Source organism: Camelus dromedarius, chromosome X, assembly GCF_036321535.1.
Source record: "Camelus dromedarius isolate mCamDro1 chromosome X, mCamDro1.pat, whole genome shotgun sequence".
Taxonomy (NCBI): domain Eukaryota; kingdom Metazoa; phylum Chordata; class Mammalia; order Artiodactyla; family Camelidae; genus Camelus; species Camelus dromedarius.
In genome coordinates this window covers 68,483,355-68,497,415 of record NC_087472.1, presented here as the reverse complement: position 1 = coordinate 68,497,415, position 14,061 = coordinate 68,483,355, and positions in this window count along the sequence as shown.

The following is a 14,061-nucleotide window of genomic DNA, read 5'->3' as shown; positions in this document are numbered from 1 at the left end:
CCATACATATATATGGGGACGTACTAGCTCCAAGTCGGTTTTACAGTGAAAACTGCAGGAATTTCACAACGGCACTAGGAAAAACACTGAAAAACCTGAGTAAAAGTTTCTCCTGCAACACGATCCTTTAGTGCTGGATGAACGGCCGTCTCTCCACATGCTCAGTTCTGAGAGGTAAGTGTGTGTGAAAGCCGTTCTTCAACTAGATTGTTGGGAACACAAAGTTTCTATACAGTTGCAAACTACTCTCCATACATATATATGGGGACGTACTAGCTCCAACTCGGTTTTACAGTGAAAACTGCAGGAACTTCAAACCGGCACTAGGAAACACACAGAGAAACCTGAGTAAAAGTTTACCTGCAACCCGTTCCCTTAGTGCTAGATGAACGAACGTCTCTCCAAATGCTCAGTTCTGAGAGATAAGTGTGTGTGAAAGCCGTCTTTCACCTAGCTTTTTGGGAACACAAAGTTTCTATACAGTTGCAAACTACTCTCCATTCATATATATGGGGAGGTACTAGCTCCAAATCGGTTTCACAGTGAAAACTGCAGGAACTTCATACCGGCACTAGGAAACACACTGAGAAACCTGAGTAAAAGTTTCTCCTGCAACCCGTTTCCTTAGTGCTACATGAAGGAACGTCTCTCCACATGCTCAGTTCTGAGAGATAAGTGTGTGTGAAAGCCGTCCTTCAACTAGCTTGTTGGGAAAACAAAGTTTCTATACAGTTGCAAACTACTCTCCATACATATATATGGAGACGTACTAGCTCCACATCGGTTTCACAGTGAAAACTGCAGGAACTTCAAACAGGCACTAGGAAACACACTGAGAATCCTGAGTAAAAGTTTCTCCTGCAACCCGTTCCCTTTCTGCTAGATGAACGAACGTCTCTCCACATGCTCAGTTCTGAGATATAAGTGTGTGTGAAAGCCGTACTTCAACTATCTTGTTGGGGACACAAAGTTTCTATACAGTTGCAAACTACTCTCCATAAATATATATATGGAGACGTACTAGCTCCACCTCGGTTTTACAGTGAAAACTGCAGGAACTTCAAACCGGCACTAGGAAACACACTGAGAAACCTGAGTAAAACTTACTCCTGCAACCCGTTCCTTTTGAGCTAGATGAACGAACGTCTCTCCACATGCTAAGTTCTGAGAGATAAGTGTGTGTGAAAGCCGTCGTTCACCTTGCTTGTTGGGAACACAAACTTTCTATACAGTTGCAAACTACTCTCCATACATATAAATGGAGATGTACTAGCTCCACCTCGGTTTTACAGTGAAAACTGCAGGAAATTCAAACCGACACTAGGAAACACACTGAGAAACCTGAGTAAAAGTTGCTCCTGCAACCCGTTCCCTTTGAGCTAGATGAACGAACGTCTCTCCACATGCTCAGTTCTGAGAGATAAGTGTGTGTGAAAGCCGTCCTTCAACTATGCTAGATGAACGAACGTCTCTCCACATGCTCAGTTCTGAGAGATAAGTGTGTGTGAAAGCCGTCCTTCAACTAGCTTGTTGGGAACACAAAGTTTCTATACAGTTGCAAACTACTCTCCATACACATATATTGAGAGGTACTAGCTCCAACTCGGTTTTACAGTGAAATCTGCAGGAACTTCAAACCGGCACTTGGAAATTGACTGAGAAACCTGAGTAAAACTTACACCTGCAACTCGTTCCCTTTGTGCTAGATGAACGAACGTCTATCCACATGCTCAGTTCTGAGAGATAATTGTGTGTGAAAGCCGTCCTTCACCTAACTTCTTGGGAACAAAAAGTTTCTATACAGTTGCAAACTACTCTCCATACATATATATGGTGACGTACTACCTCCAACTAGGTTTTACAGTGAAAACTGCAGGAACTTCAAACCGGCACTAGGAAACACACTGAGAATCCTGAGTAAAAGTTTCTCCTGCAACCCGTTCCCTTAGTGCTAGATGGACGACCGTCTCTCAACATGCTCAGTTCTGAGAGATAAGTGTGTGTGAAAGCCGTTCTTCAACTTGCTTGTTGGGAACACAAAGTTTCTATACATTTGCAAACTACTCTCCATACATATATATGGGGACGTACTAGCTCCAACTCTTTTTACAGTGAAATCTGCAGGAACTTCAAACCGGCACTAGGAAACACACTGAGAAACCTGAGTAAAAGTTTCCCCTGCATCCCGTTCACTTAGTGCTAGATGAACGAACGTCTCTCCACATGCTCAGTTCTGAGAGATATGTTTGTGTGAAAGCCGTCCTTCACCTAGCTTGTTGGGAACACAAAGTTTCTATACAGTTGCAAACTACTCTCCATACATATATAGGGAGACGTACTAGCTCCACCTCGGTTTTACAGTGAAAACTGCAGGAACTTCAAACCAGCACGAGGAAACACACTGAGAAACCTGAGTAAAAGTTTCTCCTGCAACCCGTTCCCTTAGTGCTAGATGAACGACCGTCTATCCACATGCTCATTTCTGAGAGATAAATGTGTGTCAAAGCCGTACTTCACCTAGCTTGTTGGGAACACAAAGTTTCTATACAGTTGCAAACTACTCCCCATACATATATATGGGGACGTACTAGCTCCAAATCGTTTTACACTGAAATCGGCAGGAACTTCAAACCGGCACTACGAAACACACTGAGAAACCTGAGTAAAAGTTTCTCCTGCAAACAGTTCCCTTTGTGCTAGATGAACGAACGTATCTCCACATGCTCAGTTCTGAGAGATAAGTGTGTGTGAAAGCCGTCTTTCACCTAGCTTGTTGGGAACACAAACTTTCTATATATTTGCAAACTACTCTCCATATATATATATGGGGACGTACTAACTCCAACTCGGTTTTACAGTGAAATCTGCAGGAACTTCAAACCGGCACTAGGAAATTGACTGAGAAACCTGAGTAAAAGTTTCTCCTGCAACCGGTTCCCTTTGTGCTAGATGAAAGAACGTCTCTCCACATGCTCAATTCTGAGAGATAATTGTGTGTGAAAGCCGTACTTCAACTAGCTTGTTGGGAACACAAAGTTTCTATACAGTTGCAAACTACTCTCCATACATATATATGGAGATGTACTAGCTCCACCTCGGTTTTACAGTGAAAACTGCAGGAACTTCAAACCGTAACTGGGAAACACACTGAGAAACCTGAGTAAAAGTTGCTCCTGCAACACGTTTCCTTTGTGCTAGATGAACGAACGTCTCTCCACATGCTCAATTCTGAGAGATAAGTGTGTGTGAAAGCCGTCCTTCACCTAGCTTGTTGGGAACACAAAGTTTCTATACAGTTGCAAACTACTCTCCATACATATATATGGAGACGTACTAGCTCCACATCTGTTTTACAGTGAATACTGCAAGAACTTCAAACCAGCACTAAGAAACACACTGAGAAACCTGAGTAAAAGTATCGACTGCAACCCGTTCCCTTAGTGCTAGATGAATGACCGTCTCTCCACATGCTCAGTTTTGATAGATATGTGTGTGCGAATGCCGTTCTTCAACTAGCTTGTTGCGAACACAAAGTTTCTATACAGTTGCAAACTACTCTCCATACATATATATGGCGACGTAATAGCTCCAACTCGGTTTTACAGTGAAAACTGCAGGAACTTCAAACCGGCACTAGGAAATTGACTGAGAAACCTGAGTAAAAGTTTCTCCTGCAAACAGTTCCCTTTGTGCTAGATGAACGAACGTATCTCCACATGCTCAGTTCTGAGAGATAAGTGTGTGTGAAAGCCGTCTTTCACCTAGCTTGTTGGGAACACAAACTTTCTATATATTTGCAAACTACTCTCCATATATATATATGGGGACGTACTAACTCCAACTCGGTTTTACAGTGAAATCTGCAGGAACTTCAAACCGGCACTAGGAAATTGACTGAGAAACCTGAGTAAAAGTTTCTCCTGCAACCGGTTCCCTTTGTGCTAGATGAAAGAACGTCTCTCCACATGCTCAATTCTGAGAGATAATTGTGTGTGAAAGCCGTACTTCAACTAGCTTGTTGGGAACACAAAGTTTCTATACAGTTGCAAACTACTCTCCATACATATATATGGAGATGTACTAGCTCCACCTCGGTTTTACAGTGAAAACTGCAGGAACTTCAAACCGTAACTGGGAAACACACTGAGAAACCTGAGTAAAAGTTGCCCTGCAACACGTTTCCTTTGTGCTAGATGAACGAACGTCTCTCCACATGCTCAATTCTGAGAGATAAGTGTGTGTGAAAGCCGTCCTTCACCTAGCTTGTTGGGAACACAAAGTTTCTATACAGTTGCAAACTACTCTCCATACATATATATGGGGACGTACTAGCTCCAAGTCGGTTTTACAGTGAAAACTGCAGGAATTTCAAAACCGCACTAGGAAACACACTGAAAAACCTGAGTAAAAGTTTCTCCTGCAACACGATCCTTTAGTGCTGGATGAACGGCCGTCTCTCCACATGCTCAGTTCTGAGAGGTAAGTGTGTGTGAAAGCCGTTCTTCAACTAGATTGTTGGGAACACAAAGTTTCTATACAGTTGCAAACTACTCTCCATACATATATATGGGGAGGTACTAGCTCCAACTCGGTTTTACAGTGAAAACTGCAGGAACTTCAAACCGGCACTAGGAAACACACAGAGAAACCTGAGTAAAAGTTTACCTGCAACCCGTTCCCTTAGTGCTAGATGAACGAACGTCTCTCCAAATGCTCAGTTCTGAGAGATAAGTGTGTGTGAAAGCCGTCTTTCACCTAGCTTTTTGGGAACACAAAGTTTCTATACAGTTGCAAACTACTCTCCATTCATAAATATGGGGAGGTACTAGCTCCACCTCGGTTTCACAGTGAAAACTGCAGGAACTTCAAACAGGCACTAGGAAACACACTGAGAATCCTGAGTAAAAGTTTCTCCTGCAACCCGTTCCCTTTCTGCTAGAAGAACGAACGTCTCTCCACATGCTCAGTTCTGAGAGATAAGTGTGTTTGAAAGCCGTACTTCAACTATCTTGTTGAGGACACAAAGTTTCTATACAGTTGCAAACTATTCTCCATAAATATATATATGGAGACGTACTAGCTCCACCTCGGTTTTACAGTGAAAACTGCAGGAACTTCAAACCGGCACTAGGAAACACACTGAGAAACCTGAGTAAAAGTTTCTCCTGCAACCGGTTCCCTTTGTGCTAGATGAAAGAACGTCTCTCCACATGCTCAATTCTGAGAGATAATTGTGTGTGAAAGCCGTCCTTCAACTAGCTGTTTGGGAACACATAGTTTCTATACAGTTGCAAACTACTCTCCATACATATATATGGGGACGTACTAGCTCCAACTCGGTTTTACAGTGAAAACTGCAGGAATTTCAAAACGTCACTAGGAAACAAACTGAGAAACATGAGTAAAAGTTTCTCCTGCAACACGTTCCCTTAGTGCTAGATGAACGACCGTCTCTCCTCATGCTCAGTTCTGAGAGGTAAGTGTGTGTTAAAGCCGTTCTTCACCTAGCTTGTTGGGAACACAAAGTTTCTATACAGTTGCAAACTACTCTCCATACATATATATGGGTACGTACTAGCTCCAACTCGGTTTTACAGTGAAAACTGCAGGAACTTCAAACCGGCACTAGGAAACACACAGAGAAACCTGAGTAAAAGTTTATCCTGCAAGCCGTTCCATTAGTGCTGGATGAACGAACGTCTCTCCACATGCTCACTTCTGAGAGTGAAGTGTGTGTGAAAGCCGTCCTTCACCTAGCTTGTTGGGAACACAAAGTTTCTATACAGTTGCAAACTACTCTCCATTCATAAATATAGGGAGGTAATAGCTCCAACTCGGTTTCACAGTGAAAACTGCAGGAACTTCATACCGGCACTAGGAAACACACAGAGAAACCTGAGTAAAAGTTTCTCCTGCAACCACTTCCCTTACTGATAGATGAACGAACGTCTCTCCACATGCTCAGTTCTGAGAGATAATTGTGTGTGAAAGCCGTCCTTCACATAGCTTGTTGGGAACTCAAAGTTTCTATACAGATGCAAACACCTCTCCATACATATATATGGGGTCGTACTAGCTCCAACTCGGTTTTCCAGTGAAAACTGCAGGAACTTTAAACCGGCACTAGGAAACAGACTGATAAACCTGAGTAAAAGATTCTCCTGCAACCCGTTCCCTTTGTGCTAGATGAACGAAAGTCTCTGCACATGCTCAGTTCTGAGAGAGAAGTGTGTGTGAAACCCGTACTTCAACTAGCTTGTTTGGAACACAAAGTTTCTATACAGTTGCAAACTACTATCCATACATATATATGGAGATGTACAAGCTCCACCTAGGTTTTACAGTGAAAACTGCAGGAACTTCAAACCGGCACTAGGAAACACACTGAGAAACCTGAGTAAATGTTGCTCCTGCAACCCGTTCCCATTGTGCTAGATGAACGAACGTCTCTCCACATGCTCAGTTCTGAGAGATAAGTGTGTGTGAAAGCCGTCCTTCAACTATGCTATATGAACGAACGTCCCTCCACATGCTCAGTTCTGAGAGATAAGTGTGTGTGAAAGCCGTCCTTCAACTAGCTTGTTGGGAACACAAAGTTTCTATACAGTTGCAAACTACTCTCCATACATATATATGGAGAGGTACTAGCTCCAACTCGGTTTTACAGTGAAATCTGCAGGAACTTCAAACCGGCACTTGGAAATTGACTGAGAAACCTGAGTAAAAGTTTCTCCTGCAACTCGTTCCCTTTGTGCTAGATGAACGAACGTCTCTCCACATGCTCAGTTCTGAGAGATAATTGTGTGTGAAAGCCATCCTTCACCTATCTTCTTGGGAACACAAAGTTTCTATACAGTTGCAAACTACTCTCCATACATATATATGGTGACGTACTAGCTCCAACTCGGTTTTACAGTGAAAACTGCAGGAACTTCAAACCGGCACTAGGAAACACACTGAGAAACCTGAGTAAAAGTTTTTCCTGCAACCCGTTCCCTTAGTGATAGATGGACGACCGTCTCTCAACATGCTCAGTACTGAGAGATATGTGTGATAAAGCCGTCTTTCACCTAGCTTGTTGGGAACACAAACTTTCTATACATTTGCAAACTACTCTCCATACATATATATGGGGACGTACTAACTCCAACTAGGTTTTACAGTGAAATCTGCAGGAACTTCAAACCGGCACTAGCAAACACACTGAGAAACCTGAGTAAAAGTTTCTCCTGCAACCGGTTCCCTTTGTGCTAGATGAAAGAACGTCTCTCCACATGCTCAATTCTGAGAGATAATTGTGTGTGAAAGCCGTCCTTCAACTAGCTGTTTGGGAACACATAGTTTCTATACAGTTGCAAACTACTCTCCATACATATATATGGAGATGTACTAGCTCCACCTCGGTTTTACAGTGAAAACAGCAGGAACTTCAAACCGGAACTAGGAAACACACTGAGAATCCTGAGTAAAAGTTGCACTTGCAACACGTTCCCTTTGTGCTAGATGAACGAACGTCTCTCCACATGCTCAATTCTGAGAGATAAGTGTGTGTGAAAGCCGTCCTTCACCTAGCTTGTTGGGAACACAAAGATTCTATACAGTTGCAAACTACTCTCCCTACATATATATGGGGAGGTACTAGCTCCAACTCGGTTTCACAGTGAAAACTGCAGGAACTTCAAACAGGCACTGGGAAACACACTGAGAAACCTGAATAAAAGTTTCTCCTGCAACACGTTCCCTTTGTGCTAGATGAACGAACTTCTCTCCACATGCTCAGTTCTGGTAGATAATTGTGTGTGAAAGCCGTCCTTCACCTAGCTTGTTGGGAACACAAAGTTTCTATACTGTTGCAAACTACTCTCCATACATATATATGGGGACGTACTAGCTCCAACTCGGTTTTACAGTGAAATCTGCAGGAACTTCAAACCGGCACTTGGAAATTGACTGAGAAACCTGAGTAAAAGTTACTCCTGCAACCTGTTCCCTTTGTGCCAGATGAACGAACGTCTCTCCACATGCTCAGTTCTGAGAGGTAAGTGTGTGTGAAAGCCGTACTTCACCTAGCTTGTTGGGAACACAAAGTTTCTATACAGTTGCAAACTACTCTCCATACATATATATGGGGACGTACTAGCTCCAACTCGGTTTTACAGTGAAAACTGCAGGAACTTCAAACCGGCACTAGGAAACACACAGAGAAACCTGAGTAAAAGTTTACCTGCAACCCGTTCCCTTAAGCTAGATGAACGAACGTCTCTCCAAATGCTCAGTTCTGAGAGATAAGTGTGTGTGAAAGCCGTCTTTCACCTAGCTTTTTGGGAACACAAAGTTTCTATACAGTTGCAAACTACTCTCCATTCATAAATATGGGGAGGTACTAGCTCCAAATCGGTTTCACAGTGAAAACTGCAGGAACTTCATACCGGCACTAGGAAACACACTGAGAAACCTGAGTAAAAGTTTCTCCTGCAACCCGTTCCCTTAGTGCTACATGAACGAACGTCTCTCCACATGCTCAGTTCTGAGAGATAAGTGTGTGTGAAAGCCGTCCTTCAACTAGCTTGTTGGGAAAACAAAGTTTCTATACAGTTGCAAACTACTCTCCATACATATATATGGAGACGTACTAGCTCCACATCGGTTTCACAGTGAAAACTGCAGGAACTTCAAACAGGCACTAGGAAACACACTGAGAATCCTGAGTAAAAGTTTCTCCTGCAACCCGTTCCCTTTCTGCTAGATGAACGAACGTCTCTCCACATGCTCAGTTCTGAGAGATATGTGTGTGTGAAAGCCGTACTTCAACTATCTTGTTGGGGACACAAAGTTTCTATACAGTTGCAAACTACTCTCCATAAATATATATATGGAGACGTACTAGCTCCACCTCGGTTTTACAGTGAAAACTGCAGGAACTTCAAACCGGCACTAGGAAACACACTGAGAAACCTGAGTAAAACTTACTCCTGCAACCCGTTCCTTTTGAGCTAGATGAACGAACGTCTCTCCACATGCTCAGTTCTGAGAGATAAGTGTGTGTGAAAGCCGTCCTTCACCTAGCTTTTTCGGAACACAATGTTTCTATACAGTTGCAAACTACTCTCCATACATATATATGGGGAGGTACTAGCTCCAACTCGGTTTTACAGTGAAAACTGCAGGAACTTAAAAATGGCACTAGGAAACACACTGAGAAACCTGAGTAAAAGTTACTCCTGCAACCCGTTCCCTTTGAGCTAGATGAACGAACGTCTCTCCACATGCTAAGTTCTGAGAGATAAGTGTGTGTGAAAGCCGTCGTTCACCTTGCTTATTGGGAACACAAACTTTCTATACAGTTGCAAACTACTCTCCATACATATAAATGGAGATGTACTAGCTCCACCTCGGTTTTACAGTGAAAACTGCAGGAAATTCAAACCGACACTAGGAAACACACTGAGAAACCTGAGTAAAAGTTGCTCCTGCAACCCGTTCCCTTTGAGCTAGATGAACGAACGTCTCTCCACATGCTCAGTTCTGAGAGATAAGTGTGTGTGAAAGCCGTCCTTCAACTATGCTAGATGAACGAACGTCTCTCCACATGCTCAGTTCTGAGAGATAAGTGTGTGTGAAAGCCGTCCTTCAACTAGCTTGTTGGGAACACAAAGTTTCTATACAGTTGCAAACTACTCTCCATACACATATATGGAGAGGTACTAGCTCCAACTCGGTTTTACAGTGAAATCTGCAGGAACTTCAAACCGGCACTTGGAAATTGACTGAGAAACCTGAGTAAAACTTACACCTGCAACTCGTTCCCTTTGTGCTAGATGAACGAACGTCTATCCACATGCTCAGTTCTGAGAGATAATTGTGTGTGAAAGCCGTCCTTCACCTAACTTCTTGGGAACAAAAAGTTTCTATACAGTTGCAAACTACTCTCCATACATATATATGGTGACGTACTACCTCCAACTCGGTTTTACAGTGAAAACTGCAGGAACTTCAAACCGGCACTAGGAAACACACTGAGAATCCTGAGTAAAAGTTTCTCCTGCAACCCGTTCCCTTAGTGCTAGATGGACGACCGTCTCTCAACATGCTCAGTTCTGAGAGATAAGTGTGTGTGAAAGCCGTTCTTCAACTAGCTTGTTGGGAACACAAAGTTTCTATACATTTGCAAACTACTCTCCATACATATATATGGGGACGTACTAGCTCCAACTCTTTTTACAGTGAAATCTGCAGGAACTTCAAACCGGCACTAGGAAACACACTGAGAAACCTGAGTAAAAGTTTCCCCTGCATCCCGTTCACTTAGTGCTAGATGAACGAACGTCTCTCCACATGCTCAGTTCTGAGAGATATGTTTGTGTGAAAGCCGTCCTTCACCTAGCTTGTTGGGAACACAAAGTTTCTATACAGTTGCAAACTACTCTCCATACATATATAGGGAGACGTACTAGCTCCACCTCGGTTTTACAGTGAAAACTGCAGGAACTTCAAACCGGCACGAGGAAACACACTGAGAAACCTGAGTAAAAGTTTCTCCTGCAACCCGTTCCCTTAGTGCTTGATGAACGACCGTCTCTCCACATGCTCATTTCTGAGAGATAAGTGTGTGTCAAAGCCGTCCTTCATCTAGCTTGTTGGGAACACAAAGTTTCTATACAGTTGCAAACTACTCCCCATACATATATATGGGGACGTACTAGCTCCAAATCGTTTTACACTGAAATCGGCAGGAACTTCAAACCGGCACTAGGAAACACACTGAGAAACCTGAGTAAAAGTTTCCCCTGCAACCCATTCCCTTAGTGCTAGATGAACGAACGTCTCTCCACATGCTCAGTTCTGAGAAATAAGTGTGTGTGAAAGCCGTCCTTAAAATAGCTTGTTGGGAACACAAAGTTTCTTTACAGTTGCAAACTACTCTCCATACATATATATGGAGACGTACTAGCTCCACATCTGTTTTACAGTGAATACTGCAAGAACTTCAAACCGGCACTAAGAAACACACTGAGAAACCTGAGTAAAAGTATCGACTGCAACCCGTTCCCTTAGTGCTAGATGAATGACCGTCTCTCCACATGCTCAGTTTTGAGAGATATGTGTGTGCGAAAGCCGTTCTTCAACTAGCTTGTTGCGAACACAAAGTTTCTATACAGTTGCAAACTACTCTCCATACATATATATGGCGACGTAATAGCTCCAACTCGGTTTTACAGTGAAAACTGCAGGAACTTCAAACCGGCACTAGGAAATTGACTGAGAAACCTGAGTAAAAGTTTCTCCTGCAAACAGTTCCCTTTGTGCTAGATGAACGAACGTATCTCCACATGCTCAGTTCTGAGAGATAAGTGTGTGTGAAAGCCGTCTTTCACCTAGCTTGTTGGGAACACAAACTTTCTATATATTTGCAAACTACTCTCCATATATATATATGGGGACGTACTAACTCCAACTCGGTTTTACAGTGAAATCTGCAGGAACTTCAAACCGGCACTAGGAAATTGACTGAGAAACCTGAGTAAAAGTTTCTCCTGCAACCGGTTCCCTTTGTGCTAGATGAAAGAACGTCTCTCCACATGCTCAATTCTGAGAGATAATTGTGTGTGAAAGCCGTACTTCAACTAGCTTGTTGGGAACACAAAGTTTCTATACAGTTGCAAACTACTCTCCATACATATATATGGAGATGTACTAGCTCCACCTCGGTTTTACAGTGAAAACTGCAGGAACTTCAAACCGTAACTGGGAAACACACTGAGAAACCTGAGTAAAAGTTGCTCCTGCAACACGTTTCCTTTGTGCTAGATGAACGAACGTCTCTCCACATGCTCAATTCTGAGAGATAAGTGTGTGTGAAAGCCGTCCTTCACCTAGCTTGTTGGGAACACAAAGTTTCTATACAGTTGCAAACTACTCTCCATACATATATATGGGGACGTACTAGCTCCAAGTCGGTTTTACAGTGAAAACTGCAGGAATTTCAAAACCGCACTAGGAAACACACTGAAAAACCTGAGTAAAAGTTTCTCCTGCAACACGATCCTTTAGTGCTGGATGAACGGCCGTCTCTCCACATGCTCAGTTCTGAGAGGTAAGTGTGTGTGAAAGCCGTTCTTCAACTAGATTGTTGGGAACACAAAGTTTCTATACAGTTGCAAACTACTCTCCATACATATATATGGGGACGTACTAGCTCCAACTCGGTTTTACAGTGAAAACTGCAGGAACTTCAAACCGGCACTAGGAAACACACAGAGAAACCTGAGTAAAAGTTTACCTGCAACCCGTTCCCTTAGTGCTAGATGAACGAACGTCTCTCCAAATGCTCAGTTCTGAGAGATAAGTGTGTGTGAAAGCCGTCTTTCACCTAGCTTTTTGGGAACACAAAGTTTCTATACAGTTGCAAACTACTCTCCATTCATAAATATGGGGAGGTACTAGCTCCACCTCGGTTTCACAGTGAAAACTGCAGGAACTTCAAACAGGCACTAGGAAACACACTGAGAATCCTGAGTAAAAGTTTCTCCTGCAACCCGTTCCCTTTCTGCTAGATGAACGAATGTCTCTCCACATGCTCAGTTCTGAGAGATAAGTGTGTTTGAAAGCCGTACTTCAACTATCTTGTTGAGGACACAAAGTTTCTATACAGTTGCAAACTATTCTCCATAAATATATATATGGAGACGTACTAGCTCCACCTCGGTTTTACAGTGAAAAGTGCAGGAACTTCAAACCGGCACTAGGAAACACACTGAGAAACCTGAGTAAAAGTTACTCCTGCAACCCGTTCCTTTTGAGCTAGATGAACGAACGTCTCTCCACATGCTCAGTTCTGAGAGATAAGTGTGTGTGAAAGCCGTCCTTCACCTAGCTTTTTCGGAACAAAATGTTTCTATACAGTTGCAAACTACTCTCCATACATATATATGGGGAGGTACTAGCTCCAACTCGGTTTTACAGTGAAAACTGCAGGAACTTAAAACTGGCACTAGGAAACACACTGAGAAACCTGAGTAAAAGTTACTCCTGCAACCCGTTCCCTTTGAGCTAGATGAACGAACGTCTCTCCACATGCTAATTTCTGAGAGATAAGTGTGTGTGAAAGCCGTCGTTCACCTTGCTTGTTGGGAACACAAACTTTCTATACAGTTGCAAACTACCCTCCATACATATATATGGAGATGTACTAGGTCCACCTCGGTTTTACAGTGAAAACTGCAGGAACTTCAAACCGGCACTAGGAAACACATTGAGAAACCTGAGTAAAAGTTGCTCCTGCAACCCGTTCCCTTTGAGCTAGATGAACGAACGTCTCTCCACATGCTAAGTTCTGAGAGATAAGTGTGTGTGAAAGCCGTCGTTCACCTTGCTTGTTGGGAACACAAACTTTCTATACAGTTGCAAACTACTCTCCATACATATAAATGGAGATGTACTAGCTCCACCTCGGTTTTACAGTGAAAACTGCAGGAAATTCAAACCGACACTAGGAAACACACTGAGAAACCTGAGTAAAAGTTGCTCCTGCAACCCGTTCCCTTTGAGCTAGATGAACGAACGTCTCTCCACATGCTCAGTTCTGAGAGATAAGTGTGTGTGAAAGCCGTCCTTCAACTATGCTAGATGAACGAACGTCTCTCCACATGCTCAGTTCTGAGAGATAAGTGTGTGTGAAAGCCGTCCTTCAACTAGCTTGTTGGGAAAACAAAGTTTCTATACAGTTGCAAACTACTCTCCATACATATATATGGAGACGTACTAGCTCCACATCTGTTTCACAGTGAAAACTGCAGGAACTTCAAACAGGCACTAGGAAACACACTGAGAATCCTGAGTAAAAGTTTCTCCTGCAACCCGTTCCCTTTCTGCTAGATGAACGAACGTCTCTCCACATGCTCAGTTCTGAGAGATAAGTGTGTGTGAAAGCCGTACTTCAACTATCTTGTTGGGGACACAAAGTTTCTATACAGTTGCAAACTACTCTCCATAAATATATATATGGAGACGTACTAGCTCCACCTCGGTTTTACAGTGAAAACTGCAGGAACTTCAAACCGG